We start from the raw sequence: 20359 nt of genomic DNA, 5'->3' as shown, positions 1-20359 counted from the left end.
CTGATTCCTGGACATTTTATATACCCCAAAATGAAACCCAAAACTCTTTATCATTACTGTCTATTCATTGTGCCTTCCCCACCCACTCGACTCACAATCCCTTTTGTACTTTAGATCTTTGTGGATTTCTGTATTGTAGACATTTTATGCAAAGCAAATAATACAAAATATGGTCTGGATCATCAGTTACTAAAAATTGCTGATTTTTGTAAATGTGTAAAATATATTAGTTATAAGAGTGAACTGAATTGTCTTACTGACATATACACTCAATTACAGTTCTTGGTTTCAATGGCCCTTGCATGCATTCCAAAGTAACATCATAGAATGTAAACTTAGACTGGAAAAGCTTTGAAGAAGTTTGTTTTGATGCAAATAATTTTTAGCTGAACAAATTCTTCTTTTTTTTTTTGCTTCTAGCATAGATTATTTATTTTATTTTTTTGAGGCTGTGACTCCCGCTATCTCCCAGGCTGGAAATACAGATGCCTGTCATGGGCTCACTGCAACCTCCACCTCTTGGGTTCAAGCGATTCTCAGCCTCCTGAGTTGCTGGGATTACAGGCCCGTGTCACCACGCCTGGCTAATTTTTGTATTTTTAATCGAGACCACAGGATTTCACTATGTTGGCCAGGCTGGTCTCAAACTCCTGACCTCAAGTGATATGCCCGCCTCGGCCTCCCAAAGTGCTGGCATGACAAATGTGAGCCACCAAACGCAGCTGATTCTTCTCTTCAATATTCTCATAAATACTGGATTCAGAAAAACTACTGGTTTGTCGAAGTCATTTTATTATCATCTATGTTTTCTTCAATGTTAACTTCAAATTGAGAGTCTTGGTGATAAACGATCAGTAATTGTGCATTGTCATTCATGAGAAATTTGGTCCATCCTGACTATGTGCCATTCTTTGCAAAGGATAAACAGCTTGTGAGTCAGATCTGGAGTTAATGAAAACTTCAGATTCCGTAAGCAAATAAGTAGAGACGCTATGTTTAAATTGTCTGAAACCATCGTTGCCTCTGGGATATTTCTCTCTTACTGGGAAGCTAACTCTTATGGTTCTAGAAATAGTGTACTCCTACGTGTTGTTAAGGGTCTGTAGGTAGGTAAATCTTCAATGCTTTCAACGAATTTCCCTTTTCTTAAAAAGTCTGTGAAAACCATCTTTTAAAACTTCTTGCTTCAACGTAATTTTAGAAAAAAAGAGGGAACCAAAGCCAGAGGTGGTGGTAAAGGCTATAGCCAAATTGAAGGGTCGCAGCAGCATAGGAGGTAGGAGGCTCAGAAGAAAGCCAGGCAGAAAACATCAAAACCTCTGGAGACTATGCATGCGCCTTGTGCTTCTCTTGAAGCCTGACGCCAGCGGTGAGTCCAGCACATCTATGGTCCTTCAGTCTTGCGGTCTCCAGATCCCTCAGTCCCGTATTACAAAAATTAACAGCACCTTAGCAGGTTCTACCTGGAATATATACACTCATATTGTGGAAAGCTTAGAGATGCATTTCTTCCCAAAACTCTTCATGGCTAGAGCTGTATCTAGGTAAGAAACACTTCAGAATAGGAAGGCATCCAGATTTCATTATTCAGTTTTGGTAGAGTTGGGAAGTGAGTTATTCATTTAAAATTATTCTTTATTATCTTCCCACCATTTTGCCTTTTTTGTTTGAATGCTATTTATAAAATTTTGTAAACTAAATATTAAAACGAGGAAATAAGCAATAATCAAAGTAGATGTCAACGGCCTGGAAAAATGTGCATGTCAAAACCTGGTTTCACTTAATTACCAGTATTCTTTCCACACAGCTTATCCTTTTGACTGTTAAACTTCTGGTAATAACTTTTTGGCAGACATCTTCCCATACTTGTAAACCACTACAAGGAAATAAATAGAGGCCCACACACAAATGTCCAAATGTTTAAAATGTATAACTCTAGCTAACAATCTGTCAATAAAGATTTTGCATCCTTTTTCTTTAAAAAATAGTATATAACTTCCTCATAACTAGAAGGCTGTGCTGAGTTTAGAATTCCAATTGTTATAGGACCAACAGGTTGTACAGTAACAGCCTACTGTGCAGTAACGTGCCAACCACACTCAGACAGGAGATTTGCAGCAGATAATAAGTTGAATGATCACAGTGTTCTGAGTGAGAACATTGGAGGAGACCCTCAACTCCATCTTTCCAAGGAGTTCTGGGCTGGAATTTTTAAGGGGATTGTGGAAGGTGAGGGGCTGGAAAATTCTGCTTGATTGGTCACTGCAAGGGGGTATGAAATTATCAGGATGTGGACACTGCGTTATTCGGTGAGTCAGTTGCTTCTGGGGACTGTCAGCACCACAGTCTGTAGTTTAATTGGGATGCAGATAGAACAGTTGCAGAGAACTATAAACTAGGGTCTACCTGATTCTAGGAAATAGGTAATAAATGACTATGAAAAAGCAGTTCAGAGATCTAGCTCACCTAATAATTTATTCTGAAAATGTTGCAAGTTTGGTTTATTTTTATTTCTCCCAGTCTCTTCTTCCCTAATTAATTTTATGGCGTTTAAAAGGATGGTTCCAAGACCTCAGCATGGAGCAATATTGGCTCATCTGCTCTGGGAAAAATAGGAAGAAAAAGGTAAGAAACTCCTTGTTCAGACAGGGAATTTGGGATTTGGAATTCCGAGAGGCACTCTAGGAGCCAGAAAACTTCACAGCCTTCTCCTCCAGCAGGGTTATATAGGGCAACTTTGGAAAGGCCATTAGGAAGTGCTCCACTGTGTTGGTCCCAGAGCAAGGGCCACTCTTTCTACCTTCACTCCTTCTTTCTGAAGCTGAGAGTTTGCTCTGTCCAGTGAGCAGTAAAAGCTTGTCCTTGCAACTCCTACTCTCTAACATTCCTTCTTCCAGATTTTACTTGGCTTCTTCTCCTGCTTTTGGATGGCTCTATCTACTGGTGTTGGAGAATTAAGAGATTTCTGCCACTTGAGGATTCCAAAAGATTATTTATCCCTCTCCCTCCACTATGCTTATGCATCCAGGTATACGATCACTTGGATATTACAGAGATTGTTTGTCTTTAGTCTCTGCCTTCTGCCCCAGAATTAAACCTGTCTTATCTCTGAATGGATTAATTCTGGAAAAATCCCAGATTTCAATGAAGTCCAGCCAACAAATAGATACCTTTTGGTGGAATCATCCAGATTACCCATGTACAAAGTGAGGCATCCTAGAAGCTCAGGCTCCTTCTCTTTCTTCTCTCTTCTTCTTTACCTTAACAAGTTTGCTACTTTTTATTTTCTTTTTTTGTAAGAGAAAGGTAAATATTTTTGAGAGCTATCGCTTTCAATTCAGCAAAATGGACCAAAAAATAATATGATATAACCATTCATCTAAAGACAATGTCTTGGTGCTATTTAGTTGCAGACTTCTTATTCTATGTGGTTTATGCATTTATTTTAATAATTTAGTTGCACCTACACATAATAACATCAGTATTTTTCCATATTGTTGGAAACTCACTATTATAATTCTTAATAGTTGCTAATGTGCAGATATCATCCCTTGTTTTTGCCGAATTATGGTTTAGTTATTTACTTCTGTTTAACGGGCATTTAATATATCTGATTTCTATGTATTCTCTTTTTTCTTTTAAGTTGTGTAGCTGCAAAGCCCCGATGAAAGCTTTGAAGGTAAATCTCCTCATGAAAACTTAACTAAAAAAAGTCCTTCCCCGGAGTTCACTGGCATGTCTAGGTAAAGAATCAAATACAATTCCCCACTGAATTCAATGTGGGATTGTTTTGAAAATAAAAGAGTATTGTCTTTCAACCATTATGTTAAAGATTAACTTTCAAAGTGCTCTAAAAGCTGATAAAGGAAAAGCATTCCTTGGGTTCATAAATAAAATATTACTGTGTGTCTCAAAATTAAATCTGCAAGACATCAAAACATGATTTCTCTTTAGAATATGTAATCTATACATATGATGCAATTCAACAGATTATAAGGTTGATTATCACTTATGTAAAATGCTTAAGACTGGAAAAGTTTTGGATTTTTGATTTTTTCAAATTTTGGTATATTTGCAGTATACTTATTGGTTTAACATCCCTAATACATATCCTAATACATATCCTAAAATATCCCGTATTTTAGGATATGCTAGTATTATTTGCTAAAATTAATGCTCCAATTAACATTTTCTTTCAATGTCATGTTGCTGCTCAAAAACTTTTGGATTTTGACCCTTTTTAAAAAAAATTCTTATTTTATTATTTTTGTGGGCACATAGTAGGTGTATATATTTGTAGGGTGCATGAGATGTTTTAATATACGTTTTGGATTTCTGGATGAGGAATGCTCACAGAGAATGGTGAAAAGTAATTCTGATAATTACGTGCCCTCATTATCTTGTCTTTATGCTTTTTCTGAATATCATATAGTTAACAAATATTTTTGGTACTCTAATTAAAAAAGCATCTTTTCAGCATTGGTTGTATCCTCACAAGCAAGGAAGGGAGAATAAATATCTCAGTAATCTGGGATTATTTATTTAAACAGCACAAATAATTTATATTATTAAGGACAAAATTTGCGTCCAAATTATCTGAAAAAATGTTTTCTTTATATAGCTATAATAGATATAATTAAAAGGAAATGCTAACTCACATCAGTGTTGCTGAAAGAGACTTGGGAAGTTCTTGCTGTGATCAGTCTCTGAACTCTGGCATCTGCCTCTCCATTCTAGTGCGTCCTATGCAGGGCTGCCCTATCTCAAAAGACCTATTTTTGACATAATAAGTGGGATTTGTGCTGCTCAGAAATGCCAGCGCATCCCTACTATCAATTGATTAATTACAGCATACTCTGCTTAACACTGAAAGCCCTCCACTCTGACCCTGGCTTTTTCCAGTTTTATTTCATGTTGTTTTTAGTATTGATGTATCATATTCAGCCAAACAATTGAATTTTCAAAGCCTGATTTCTTTCTACCATTTTTTTGGTCGTTACCTTTACACAGAGTTCCTTATTTCCACTTTCATCTGGCAAAATTCTATTTATCCGGAATAACAATATTATGAGGCCATTAATTTTGAAAATGTTAAACATTTATGATTAATTTATGATTAATTCTGTGTAAAATCAAAATAGTAGAACACAATTTGAACAACATTTTAAGATGGAAGGAAAAATACTTGGTGAGAATACTAAGGTAATTTCTTTAAAGTAGAATTTTGAGGGTAAGCATCTGTGTATTAAATAGAGTGTCATGATATAAATATCAAATCCTGGGAGCTGATGTAAGGATACATAAAAAGATAAGAGTAGATGACCCAGAAATAGGTTCAGTGATATATAAGCAAGTATTAGTAATAAAGAATACAGTAAAAATTGATGGGGAAAGATTATTCAACTATAGTATTGTATAAGCTATGTTAGTACCTGCTATAAAAGTAAATTTAGAACTGCAGTTCACATTGCATGCTAACATAAACAACAGGTGTAAAGAATCCCTTTGTGCCAGGAGTTCAAGATCAGCCTGGGAGACATAGTAAAACACCATCTCTACAAAAAATAAAAAGAAAATTAGCCATGCCTGGTGATGTACCCCGTTGTCCTAGCTACTTTGGAGGCTAAGGTGGAAGAATCACTTTATTCCAGGAGTTTGAGACTGCAGTGGGCTATAATTGCAATGCTGCTCTTCAGCTTGGGTGATGGAGTGAGACTTTGCCTCAAAAACAACAGAAAGCTTTAAGTAGCTATTTTATTTCAAAAGTATAATTCTTTCTTCTACAATTAATAAATTTACATATGACTAGGGCAGATGTATCAGGCAGAGATTGTTCTCCACTACTTATATCTCAAGAAAAATGAAAGAAATTTACAAGGAAGCTCTAAGAAAAACATTTTTTTTCATCATTCTGGACTTTGAGATTTTAATTCTTTAAACTGATTTCCTGTCTGGGTGGTGGATATCATCCTGGAACTTAATTTGTTCAAAAACCTCACATAATCTGATATTTTAAAAAACATGAAATTCATAGGATCCATAAATTACTGTGCCTTAAGAGTCTTCAGAAATTCAAGGATAATTTCTGTGGGATCTCAGGCCTTCTGCATTGTTGAGACTGAGACTCACAGCACTGGGCTGCCGACGTCTGTTAACAGGTCTGGACAAAGAATGATGTCAGCCCAGATAATTCTAAGGAAGGCTTTCTGCTTTGTTATAAGGAGGGTAATCATTGAAGTCTCTAGACAAGCTCACGATCATCATTCCAGCATATGCAATTACATCAGAACGGTTTCAGTATGTTCCTGGTTTATGAATCTTCATCTGTCTCTTTTCCATATTCCTTTTTTATTATTTCTTTATTTATTTTTTGAGATGGAATCTTGCTCTGTCACCCAGGCTGGAGTGGAATGGTGCAATCTCGGCTCACTGCAACCTCCGCCTCCCTGGTTCAAGCACTTCACCTGCCTCAGCCTCCTGAGTAGCTGGAGTTACAGGCGCCTGCCACCATGCCCGGCTAATTTTTTTGTGTTTTTAGTAGAGAGGGGTTTCACCATGTTGGCCAGGCTAGTCTCGAACTCCTGACCTCAGATGACCCGCCTCCCTGGACCTCCCAAAGTGTTGGGATTACAAGTGTGAGCCAGCGCACCTGGCCCTTTTTCCGTATTCCTAAATGTTTTCTCATAATTTGTTCCTTACATACTTCTTTGCTGGAATACTCAGACCCTTCTTTGCCACTCGTAAACTACAATGAGGGTCCAATTCAAGTATCATAGGAATGGTTCAAGTAAACTTTTCTATAACTAGCCAAGAAAATAAATTGTTAATACACAGTGACTAGGGAAGCCCAGAGGAAGTGCTGCTAGGTCAGTCACAGGCCCCAGGGCAGACAGTCCATGGGTTATACTTAAAAGACACTCTGTGGACCCCAGACGGGGAGAACTTTTCAGGCAGAGACTCACAGGTGCAATTGATGAGAGAGGATAGACCATGAAGTGCATTGGAGAAATTGCCAGAAATTGGGTAAAACTGGATCAAAGGAATGTGACCTCGTGGTCTCCCCATGGGACTGAGAATGTTAGAGTGCAACGAGTGAGTCTCCGTGGGGGTGGGACCCTCCTAGCCAGGCTCGGGATATAATCTCCTGGTGTGCTGTTTGCTAAGACCATTGGAAAAGCACAGTATTAGGGTGAGAGTGACCTGATTTTCCAGGTGCCATCTGTCATAGCTTCCCTTGGCTAGGTAAGGGAATTCCCTAACCCCTTGCACTTCCTGGGGAGGCAATGCCTCACCCTGCTTTGGCTCATGCTCAGTGCACTGCACCCACTGTACGACAAGCCCCAGTGAGATGAACCTGGTACCTCAGTTGGAAATGCAGAAATCACCCGTCTTCTGGGCCGCTCATCCTAGGAGCTGTAGGCTGGGGCTATTCCTATTTGGCTATCTTGGAACTGCCCCTCGGTTATCCCATTTATAACCATATGTTATATGTTTATATGTTTTCTCTTTCTTGATGGACCCTGAATCTTACTTTCATTTGAATAAATGCTCTATATCTATCTATCTGTCTACTTATCGATCTATCTATCTAAATCCTTAAAGACCAGTGAAAAAAAACAAGTACCATAAAATATACATGGTATGATTTTACTTATAAAAAGTTCAAAATTACAAAAAGCCAAAATATCAAACATGTAAATCATATAGCCATGTTTGATAAAATTATAAAGAATAACAGAGGAAATAAAGATAAACATAACATTTAAGAAAGTGAACAAGCACAACTGTCATTAGTGCGTGGAGAACCCAAAGATATTGGAAACGTTATTTTCTTCATATGGTTAGTAGGTTCACAGATATTCGTGTCATTGGCATTTTTCTCAATACTTGTGTGTTACATTATAGTCTTTTATATAAATAAAATATATTTGATTAAAAAATAATTATTTCTTATGCTATAGAGGGATTAATTTATAAAAGTGTAATTTAATCAGTGTACCAAAGACTGTGCTGAGATAATGATCATCTCAGCCTTGGGAGGCCAGGCAGGGTGTGAGACCTCTGGCTTGAAGCAGTTGTGCATATTCCCCAGTGTGCTCTATGACAAACTGATATTTTCTTATGTGTGAAGCGACATGAACAGATTAGATTTGATTCACCGATCATGCCAGAGGAGAGTTTTATGATGTTTGTCTATTCTCCTTGGATTTAATACTGAGTTTGATTCTTCCACTTCAGAATAACCTCGTATAATTATTATTTTTTATTTTTTATTTTTAATCCATGGCAAGAAAATAAAAGAAAACATATACCCAAACAAGTATATGAATGCTCACATAACTGTATATAATATCTAGCTTCATTTCTAATATACTAATTTTAAAATTCATCAATATACCCATCATGATTCTTTCTGAGTGACATTATCACACAAATTCAATATGGGTTCTCTAAAGAATCCTCTTAGGCTACTTGTTTAAAAGCCTCTGAACCTGCCTGCACTGTTAGGGCTGCAACAGAAATCTTTCTCTTCACTTCTCCCCTAGCCTTGCAAGGGTCCACTTTGCTTTCAATTTCAAACAGAGCATTAGAAATTCCTGGAAATGACTCCTCTGAATACTTGCTGTGGCTGCTTGGAGCATAGATGACATGCCTGTCGATAAAGCAGTATGCTGTTTACTAGTTGCCCAAATGATATAGAAGAGAAACACAAGAGCACTCTACAATTCTAACATTGAATATTTCTAATTTAACTATTTGAACCAGCCACTTGTCAACTGAATTTCCACATTCAATCATCTCTAAAGAGACATCTGACCGGGCACGGTGGCTCAATCCTGTAATCCCGGCAATTTGGCAGGCCAAGGCAGGTAGATCATGAGGTCAAGAGTTCAGGACTAGCCCGGACATCATGGTGAAACCCTGTCTCTACCAAAAACACAAAAAATTAGCCGGACACGGTGGCACCCATTAACTGTCATTTAGCATTAGGTAATCCCTAATCTATCCCTCCCCCCTCCCCACCCCAAAATAGTCCCTGGTGGATTTCCCTTCCTGTGTCCATGTGTTCTCATTGTTCAATTCCCACTGTGATGAGAACATGCAGTGTTTGGTTTTTTGTCCTTCGATAGTTTGCTAGAATGATGGTTTCCAGCTCATCCATGTCCCTACAAAGGATATGAACTCATCATTTTTTATGGCGGCATGTATTCACACTATGTTTATTGCACACTATTCAATAGCAAGATTGAACAACCCAAATGTCAAACAATCATAGACGGATTAAGAAAAATGGCACATATACACATGGAATACTATGCAGCTAATTCTTTAAAATAAATTACACACAGTTGATATAGTATTTCACAGAGGAGAAACTGAGGTCTGAGAAATGAACTGACTAAATGATTTATCTCAAGGCACATTACGAGTAAGTTTGTGTGATTAGCCAACCTTCTACTGTGCTTTTTTGTCCTTTTAAAAGTCACACTGCCATGTTAGAATACATAACATAAAACATGAAGAATCATCAAAAACAATCTTGTAATGTTTCACATGACCACGGCAGAAGAATGTTTTATGGAACGGGCTAAGACAGTTCATGGGATAGACCTAGAAGAGAAGGACAAACATAGAAGTAAAGAGATAAAGCCAGGAGCGGTGGCTCATGCCTGTAATCCCGTAAATTTGGGAGGCTGAGGTGGGAGGATTGCTTGAGGCTTGGAGTTGTAGACCGTCCTGGACAACATAGGGACACCCTGTCTCAACAAATTAAAGTACAAATATCACTTGGGCATTGTGGCACGTGACTGTAATCCTAGCGATTTTGGAGGCTGAGGTGGGAAGATTGAATGAGCCCAGGATTTTGGGGCTGCAGTGAGCTAAGATTGCACCACTGAACTCCAGCTTGGGAGAAAGTGTGAGAACATGTCTCTTAACAACAACAACATAAGAGGGGATGATGTGTAAGTTAAAAATATGCTGCCACTGGCCAACCAATCAAATTGTTTAAAACATGCTCTTACTCCCAAATCAGACCCTTTGATAATCCCTGGACAGAAAGATAGAGCCATTTCTGGTTGTCCAATGACCTAACCCCTTCTGCAATACATATAAGATCAACCTGGCGATAGTCAATGTTTGGCAGAATAAAGTTGCAACAGTCAAGATTTAGGAGGGAGTAAAACCTCTAAATATAAAAATGGGAAAATGAATAAATAAATATGTTTATTATATACATTATCTAGAGAGAGAGTTACTCGGTTTGTGTATACATGAACGAAAATATATTTAAAATAAGAAAGGGAATAGAATTATACACACAAAACTATAACCATGATTTTATAATTTTCTGATGAAATTAGGGAGATATTTATTTTCTGTTGTGGCTTTCTTGATCTTTACATTTTCTAAAATAAATGTATATTCTTTCAAAATAAGAAACAAAAAGATACTGAAAATAAACACATGAAAAAATTGAATTACATTGTATGAGAAAATATTGTATTTATCATTTGCTACATATATTTTGAAATTTTCCCTTGGCTTGCAAGAAATCAACTATGATATTTTCCACAGTACCAAAAAAAGAGGAAAAGTGACATTATAAGAGGAGTCATTTTTATTTTCCTACCTATAAAAAGTCTATCTGGTAACCCTAAGGATCAATAAATGTTTGTTACAGAAACATTGGTTGATCATTCATGATTCGTAATAATATTGTAATGAGAAATGAATACAGTTATAACTTTATGAAAATGTACTTCTACACACAAAATAAAAATTTCAGAACAAGACTGAACTTAATCAGTCATCTCTGGAAATTGGTTCCAGGACCCTGATAGATATCAAAATTTGTGCATACTCAAGTCCTGCAGAAAAGACACGTATACATGAAAAGTAGGCATCCCCCCTTCTGTGGAATTAACAAGCTGAACGTGAACAAACCACTAAACAAATCAAATTGATCTATCAGAATAATAATACAGATTTTAGTATAAATTATTTAATATCTCATGTTTTCAAGTGATTTTCAGAATAATGTAAGTACAGCAATCTCAGAGTCTGAAAAGACTTTCTGGATTACCTTTCTCTGCCTCAGTGAGGAAAAGCAGCTGTGTATGTGGAATCTGAAGCCACATCTGACCTCCCTTGGGTTAACTGGCCATAATATAACTTACCACATGCTTAATGCCCTTTGACATCCCGGTCTTCATATTGTTAAGACAGTGATGTAGGCAATAATATAAAACAGAAAATATTTCTGAAAAACATGGCTAAGAGTCCACATGGAATGCAACAGTTTTGTTTTATTTTTTGTTTTTTAGAAAAACATTCATAATTCTCTTACTTTACATTATTCATTAGTTCTTTGTTAGCTACATCTGAGGTTCTCAGATTTGAGCTCATGCAACCAGTATCATTCTTTGATAAAAGTTCTAACATATCAAGCTAAAGGAAAAATAATTGTTGAGATTTATTCCATAGAAATAAATTTACTCACTTAAAAGCCTTTTTTTCTGGATTTATGTCCTTCCTACTTTGTGATTTTTTAACAAAATCATTTTCTGTATGTAATAGTAATATTTGAAAATGTAAGTTTGAAAACAAAAAAAATTTGGCAATATAAAGCTTATCTTTAAAAATAAAATGTTGGCCCCCCATAATTGTGGGTTTCTTTCCTTCAATACTGTATTTCATTTTATTTTCTTAAGAGATGGAGTCTTGCTCTTTCACCAGGCTGGAGTGCAGTGGCTTGATGATACCTCACTAAAGCCTCAAACTCCTGGGCTCAAGCAATCCTCCTTTCTCAGTTTCCTAGGTACCTGGGATTACAGTGAATAATATTGTATTTTCTATCCACCTTTGCTTGCTGATGTGAAATCTACAGACAGAAAGGGCTGACTATATGTATTTTTTAATAAATTGTGGCCCGGGCGTGGTGGCTCACTCCTGTAATCCCAGCATTTTGGGAGGCCGAGGCAGGAGGATCACCTGAGGTGGAGAGTTTGAGACCAGACTGACCAAAATGCAGAAACCCCGTCTCTACTAAAAATACAAAAAACTACCCGGGCGTGGTGGCACATGCCTGTAATCCCAGCTACTCCGGAGGCTGAGGCAGGAGAATCACTTGAACCCCAGAGGCAGAGGTTGTGGTGAGCCGAGATTGCTCCATTGCAGTCTAGCCTGGGCAACAAGAGTGAAACTCCATCTCAAAAAACAAACAAACAAACAAACAAACAAACAAACAAACAAAAATTGTTCTTAATAGACCTGTGCAATTCAAATCAGTGTTCTTCAAGCATGAAAGGCATATTTTAAATTTCTATAATATGCAAATTAAAAACAGTAACATACATAGCTACCATATTTTTAAATCTTATAAAACGCTATTCTGCTGAGGCTTATGAAAGCACAGAAACAGCTGCACGTGCCAATGGGAAAAATGGTAGTGATTTGTATTTACATTGGAATAATAATTAACTGATAAGCCCATATATACAAACATAGGCCAGAATTTCTTCACCTTAGATATCCTAGTAATGTACTCACAGAAGTAATATCAACATTAAAATAAGATAATCTACTAATGTTTAGTAAGATGCTTGGCAAATTATAAATATTTGCCAAGTGATAACTAACAATATTCTTATTTTTAAAGCTAAACCTATTAGGAAAACAAAACATAGTGTTTATTTGTCTTTCTACAATATCTGGATGCCTGCTATGAATCAAACACTCCCTGCTTTCACAGAACTTACATTCCAAAAGTCGTGATGGGGTTGCTATTGCAATATGAATGATTCAATCTAATTGAAAGTGTATCAACAAGCTCTGAGTAGCTAAACAATGAGTCATGGAATTCAAATACCAATTCTGTCACAGTGTAATTAATGAGAAACAATTATTACATTAAGAAAGTGTTAATTATTATATTCACTACTTTATGTCTTACTTTTTTATAATTTAGTTTTACTAGCAGTTAGCATTTAGAACTGGCTGATCACTTCTTATGTGCCAATTACTGTTTTGAATGTTTGTACAATACACGATTTTAATCTTCAGAGCAATTCTGCAAGTTGGGCAGGCTAGTAGCCCTATTTCATAGATGAGATTACAAAGGGCCTGGAGTTAAATAACTTGCCTAAATTCACACTAGATAGTTTTAGGATGAAATGGGAGCTCCATATTGTTCTTTCAACTGCACCCTGTGACAAAAGAAAAATAGGAATAACCTATAATAAGAAAACCCCTATAATTTGGATTGCAGCTGTATTCAACGTTTATGAATTTAGCATCGTGAACTCAGATTTTGTATAGTGTATGATAAATGAAACACAGAATACCTGTTAACAGCTCCCATAAACAGATGAGACAATCAAAGGAAACATAATTTCAATAAAATGCTATGGGTTTCTGAATCAAATTCTCAAGAAGGCGTTCCTACAAATACAAAAATTGATGTGGCTACACATATGTAAATACACACACAGGCACACACAGTTCTCTTTCTATGTATCATGTGTTAACACCCTGTATCCTTTGATACAGGGGAAAGAAGTCATACAAGAAAAGCAGGATGAAGATATGTCTCTTTCTTAGATTTCAAAGTTTTGGTTGAGAAATTCAACATTCAGCTTAATTTACTTAGTGAGAGGTTACTATTATTATGTGCAACTCACTGCTCAGGTGTTTCAGGAATTGTAAACATCATATAGAGACACAGACTGAATCTTTACTATCATTTGGAGAAAATGAAACAAATATAGAAATACTCAAGGAAGAAAAAGTGTGTCCTAAACAAGCCATAATTCAAATGATGAGGCATTTTGTCAGGGAGCAAAAACATCATTTTTCTTTTAAAGATAGAAAATCAGCTTCATGGAATCTGCCATATTTGAAATCTGCTTAAATTTTCATGCTCATTGTTGATTTTTTACCCACATAAAAAATTAGAAAGAATTGTAAACAATAAGGAAAGAATTCTCCCAATATTTCCTTGAAGATAACATAATTATTATACTAATTGATTAACTCCCTTTAAGTTTTTCCTGTATTTGTTAAATAAAATTAATGAAATTACATTTACAATTTTACATCCTTTCTGCTTACTTCATATTTTGTTATAAATATCTTATATTGTATTTCTAATAATCGATTTTTTTTTTTTTGGGACGAAATCTCGCTATGTTGCTCAGGCTGGAGTGCAGTGGCTGGGTCTTAGCTCCCCTCAACCTCCGCCTCCAGGGCTCAAGCCATTCTCCTACCTCAGCCTCCAGAGTAGCTGGGATTACAGGTGCCTGCCACAGCACCCGGCTAGTCTTTTATTTTTGTTTGTTTGTTTATTTATTTATTTATTTATTGTATTTTTAATAGACACAGGATTTCACTATGTTTGCCAGGCCGGTTTCAAACTCCTGGCCTCAGGTGATCTGCCCGCCTTGCCCTCCCAAAGTACTGGGATAACTGTCATGAGTCACCGCGCCAGGCCTCTAATGATCAATTCTACTTATTATAAAATGTTCAAATTGGTGAATATCAACTTACCTAGCAATTTCTCTTCTCTTAGGAACAGGTTATTTTGAAATACTTGCTATTATCATTTTAGAACTCAAGTCTTTTTCAAAGCAGTCTTTCTTTTCCAAAATTGAGACTTTTTCTTAAGAAATAATTCAAGAAATGAAAATACTACAATAAAGTATAGAACTTTGTGACAGCTCTTGGACACTTTAGCAATATATAACTATCACTTTCAAAAAGTTAATATAATTCACAATATTATCAGAAAAGCATATGCTTCAGTGTACCAACTAGAGCAATGGGCGCTACCAAGCTATAAATTGTTATGCTACTGTGAGCAGCAGAGCAATAGCAAAAGGGTTCCATCTAATCATTTCAACATGGAAGCAAACTTTTTATTAGGATTTCTTGCTAATATCAACATATTCAGCTAAAATATTTTTCATTTCCTGGGGAATGATATAAAATATTAATAGGTATGAGAAAATACACTATCCTATGGAATGCAATAATTATTACATGAGATAAACACAGGGTTTCACAGAAAGATAAAGTCTTTGAATGTTCACAAAGAGATTCTCAGATTATTTGAATGATAAAAAAAAATTTAATAAACTTAGAGTTGACCTTGAACAACGTGGTGGTTGGGGTGCCGAGATCGCATGAAGTCAGACATCAGCATGTAACGTTTGACTTCCTCAAAACTTAGCTATCAATAGCCTACTGTTGACTAGAAGCCTTACTGATAATGTTAACAGTTGATTAATGCATATTTTATATGTTATATGTATACTGTATTTCTACAATAAAGATAGCTAAAGGAAAGAAAATGTTATGAAGAAAATGAAAAGAAAAATATATTTGCTATCACTAACGGAATAGTAAATATAATTAGTGGAAGTGGATCATTATAAGGTTTTCATCCTCATCATCTTCATGTTGATTAAGCTGAGAAGGAGGAGAAAGAGAAGGGGTTGGTCTTGCTGTCTCAAGGGTGGCAGAAGCAGAAGAAACTCCAATTATAAATGACTCACATAGTTCCAGTGTTATTCAAGGATCAACAGCATGTGTAAGTCAAAAGTTTTAAAACTATATTCTCTTTCATTTTCTAAATAAAATTAAAGTAACATTACAAAAAAAATGGGAAATTCCTGAGAATTTCAGGCAGGTAAATTGGGGCAGTGGGGTTAGAAACTACATACAAGATAAACCATCATACTATTGGAATTCCGTATAGTTCACATATGTAATTTACACATATATCATGAGAGAGGCAGTGCTTAGAGATGTAGCAGAAAAGGTAGCATAGAGTAGTTCAAGATGGGGCCTAATGCACAGCTGAAGAATCTGTATTGATTATTTATTGATTTGGACATAAAATGAATACTGCTAGGAGAAGAGATGAAATGAAAGTACATATATATTCTGAAAGGAGTACAGATTTCCTGACGGAAAAGTAAAAATCAAGCAATACTTTTTCTTTGAGACGGAGTCTCGCTCTGTCGCCCAGGCTGGAGTGCAGTGGCATGATCTCAGCTAACTGTGAGCTTCGCCTCCCAGGTTCACGCCATTTCCTGTCTCAGCCTCCCAAGTAGCTGGGACTACAGGCGCCCGCCACCACGCCAGGCTAATTTTTTATGTTTTTTTAGTAGAGGCAGGTTTTCACCATGTTAGCCAGGAGGATGGTCTCGATCTCCTGACCTCGTGATCCGCCCACCTGGGCCTCCCAAAGTGCTGGGTTTATAGGCGTGAGGCACCGCGCCCAGCCAAATACAGACAATATTAAAGACACTTCTAAGCACTAAGAAAGAAATCAAATGGTTCTGTGTGAAAGACAGTGAGAGATATCATCAGCTTAATTATTCATATTATAAGTCATCCTGTTTCTTTAAAGGTGATATCTTTAAGGATATTACTTACAATACCTTTTTCTTCAAAGTATCAACTGCCTACTGTGTCTTAATAAGTATTCTAAGCCAATGCAGAATTGAACAAAAGAGACAGATTTTCTTGTACCTAAAGAGCTAATGAAGTTGTAGGGTGAGAAACACAAGTCAACAAGTCAAAATATAACATTCAAAAAGTAAAGCTTGCCCAGTGGCTCCAGCTTGTAATACCAACGGTGTTCTTAGATTAAATTCTTACATTATAATACGAATAATTGGCTGGGTGTGGTGGCTCATGCCTGTAATCCCAGCACTTTCGTAGGCCGCGGCGGGCAGATCACTAGAGGTCTGGCGTTCCAGACAAATCTGGACAACATGGTGAAAGCCCCTCTCTACTAAAAATGAAAAAAAAAAAAAAATAGCCAGCGACAAAGCCAGACTCCTTTCAAAATAAATAAATAAATAAATAAACAAAAAACTTCTGTTTTGAAGAAACTTAATCATCTATGTTAACACCCACTTACGCCCTGTGAAATGCAATCAGTTGGAAGAAAGGAGTGTGGTCTTCAGAGATTTATAAACGGACACTTCAGGAGCCAAGCTCATTTTTCCAGAGCCCACAGAGTAGCTTTGCAACTGGCCTTGGAGACTTCCAAAAGCTACCAGCACTGCACTGTAGACTCTCATTCCTGAGCTGAATTCATCCTATTCGACAGCAAGCTTTGGTGAGAACATAGATATATTTCTGAGGTAAGTATACAATTTTCAGAGTAGGAGCTACTGTTAGGTTACAAACCAAAACAAAATTTGGGGACTTTAATTTATCTGCAAACTTGATTATTTTTAGATGAAATGATCTCATTTTCTGAGTTTTAAAAATGGCTCCATTTCTTTTTTAAAATTAATTTAAACATAATCCATAAGTTTATGGATTAAACATGGGCCACCATGTCCAGCTATTTATTTATTTATTTATTTGTTGTCTGTTTATTTATTTGAGATGGAATCATGCTCTATTGCCAGGCTGGAGTGCAGCCGCTCTCTTGGCTCACTGCAACCTCCGTCTTCCAGATTCAAATGACTCTCAGCCTCAGAGTAGCTGGAAATATAGGCGCCCGCCACCGCACCCAGCTAATTTTCTATTTTTTTGGTAGAGACGGGATTTCGTTATGTTCGCCAGGATTGTCTCCATCTCTTGATCTTGTGGTCCGTCTGCCTCGGCCTCTGAAAGTGTTGGGATTACAGGCGTGAGCCACCGCGCCAGACCTATTTTTTTAATTTATATATGTATTTTTAGAGATGGGATTATCGAGACATTTTACCGTGTCTCCAGTCTAGAGCTCCTGAGCTCAAAAAACCTGCCTGACTTGGCCTCCCAAAATGCTGGGATTACAAGCTTAAGTCACCTTGCCTGGCCTAGGTTTTTATTTTATTTCTATTTTAGCAAAACATACATTTAAAATGCTTACTTATTGTCTAGTGCCTAGTTATTTTTTTTTTTTTTTGGAGACAGAGTCTTGCTCTGCTGTCCAGGCTGGAATGCAGTGGCGCCATCTAGGCTCACTGCAAGCTCCACCTCCCGGGTTCAGGCAATTCTCTCACCTCAGCCTCCCAAGTAGCTGGGACTACAGGCACCCACCACACACCCCCTAATTTTTGTATTTTTTAGTAGATAGGGGTTTCACCATGTTCACCTGGATGGTCTCTATCTCCTGACCACGTGATCTGCCATCTCGGCTGCCTCTGCCTCCCAAAGGGCTCGCATTTAGGGCGTGAGCCACCGTGCCAGCCTCGGTGGTCAGAACAACGCTGGATTAATTGAATTTTTTTTAAAAATAACTAAATTTGACTCCTACCTCAAAACACACACAGTCATTTCCAAATAGATTCAAGTCCTGAAGGTAAGGGGAACATGATACAATATTCTCATAAGGATTTCTTAACCAGGACAAAAATTAACAATTAAAAAAATTTAGTTGGTTATATTAATGATGACTTCTGTGTTTCAAAAAACATGATACAAGATTGCAATGCAAAACATTAGTGGAGAAAGATATTCACCCGAACTATATAAAATAAAATACAATACTGTGCATGATGAATACTTAAAATGGTATTTTAGTATTTTTCCAGATTCTTCCAGATTGGCATAGAATAAACTGGATGGCAGAGTCAATGATGAGATTAGCTGTGGAATGGGAAACCATTTTTTGGAGGACAGTAGTAATGCTGTAAACTTATGAAAACAAAGAAGTATTCAGTAGCAACTAAAATGTGTCTCCATAAGATTATTTTACAGATGCGTATCTGAAATCTGAGAGAACATTCTACTCAGTGTTCTCTAGTGAAAAGATACAGCTGAAGGAAGAAGGGAGGGAAGATGAAGGAGAGAGAACAGAATGTATTTGAGAGAAAATGCTATTTAGACTAAAATAGAATACTGCAGTACACCACAAAGTGGTTAAGGTGCGTCTTTAGGAGCAGAAATGGCAGAAAATACCACAGTAAGAGATCTACAATTGGATTGTTAGTTCTGGCTTTTATTCTGTCAATGTTGTGGCTTCTAAACACATCAGTAATTCCTTTGATCCATGTGCTAATTAACAACCCACACTCTGCCCCTTCTCCCGGATTCTTTTCATCATTTTAAACCCAATCTAATTCTAATCCACCTGGTCACTGTAGCACATGTAATCATCTAAGAATTTTAAAAATATTTTTGATGAATAAATGAAAATTAGCTAGTGTAATGGCATAAACTCTAGTCCTTTTTACTTTGAAAGCTGAAGTGGGGAGGATTACTTGAGCCTGAATTCAAGGCTGCGGTAGCTAAGATTATGCCACTGCACTCCAAGGGTGAAACTTTCTTTGGCCATAATAGATAAATGTTGCCTTGGAGGAATGCTTGTGCCTTGAAAGAAACTCAAGAAACAGTATTAATCAATTTTAAATAATTTCTAGCATATGTTTACTCTGATAAGATTGATGACAGATATGCCTCATTCAGGCAGTGGTTTTTACAGTGATAGTGCGATGCTAATTTAATCAGCGATGAAAAGGTGTGTACTAATATTGCATAAACCTAATCATCTCTGTCTCCACCTTCTTAATACCCTAAATATCACTAAAGAGGTGGGTGTGGTCTTCAAAGATTCACATAAAAGGATGTAGAAGAGACAAGCTCATATTTCTCCAGAGGAGGACAGCATTTAGAGTTAACTGCATTCAGGTGACCTCTGAAAGTCAACTCTGCAGGGAATGAGCTCCTATCTTGGGGAGTACTTAAAAGAATTTTTTTTTTTTGGAAGAATTACTGCAGGAAACATTCAGAGAAACCTTGGGGTAAGAGCGACCTATATGGAGAAAATTATTTGTCTCTCCCTTTACCAAATAGTAAATTACAGTGATAAAAATATCTAACTGTCTAAACTTACTTAATGATCTTATTTGTAACTCCTATTATTGCTATTCATTTTATGACATGAGGTTATTAATTGTTGTCATTTCGTGTGTTCCAAAACTGTTTAATATATTTTTGAAAAATTTTAGATATCCAGTGTTTGCCGCAATAGATTTATGCATCATGAATATATGGAATTCACATTAAAACATATATGTGTGCTGCATGTACTAATATTGGTACACTGAATTAAGAAAAAAGAGATAATTATTGAATACTGTAAATGATGTGCTTTCATAACCTTAAGCTTTTAGACATGATTTTAAGTTACTGAGGCAATGATGAGTTAAAAATGGTGATACTAAAGGAAATAATAATGCTCTCCAAAATACCCTAGCTTAGAAATCAAAACACAATTTTTTAGCAGATAATAGTATAAGGAATGATTTGATACAAGTGTCATTTTAATTGAGGCTTACCTCAGATGAAACTATGAAAAATTCCTTGAAATGGCTCAGATGACCTCTGAAAAATATTTGCAATTCTTAAATTT

Source organism: Nomascus leucogenys, chromosome 15 (genome assembly GCF_006542625.1).
Source record: "Nomascus leucogenys isolate Asia chromosome 15, Asia_NLE_v1, whole genome shotgun sequence".
Classification (NCBI taxonomy): domain Eukaryota; kingdom Metazoa; phylum Chordata; class Mammalia; order Primates; family Hylobatidae; genus Nomascus; species Nomascus leucogenys.
This window is presented reverse-complemented; position numbering follows the sequence as displayed.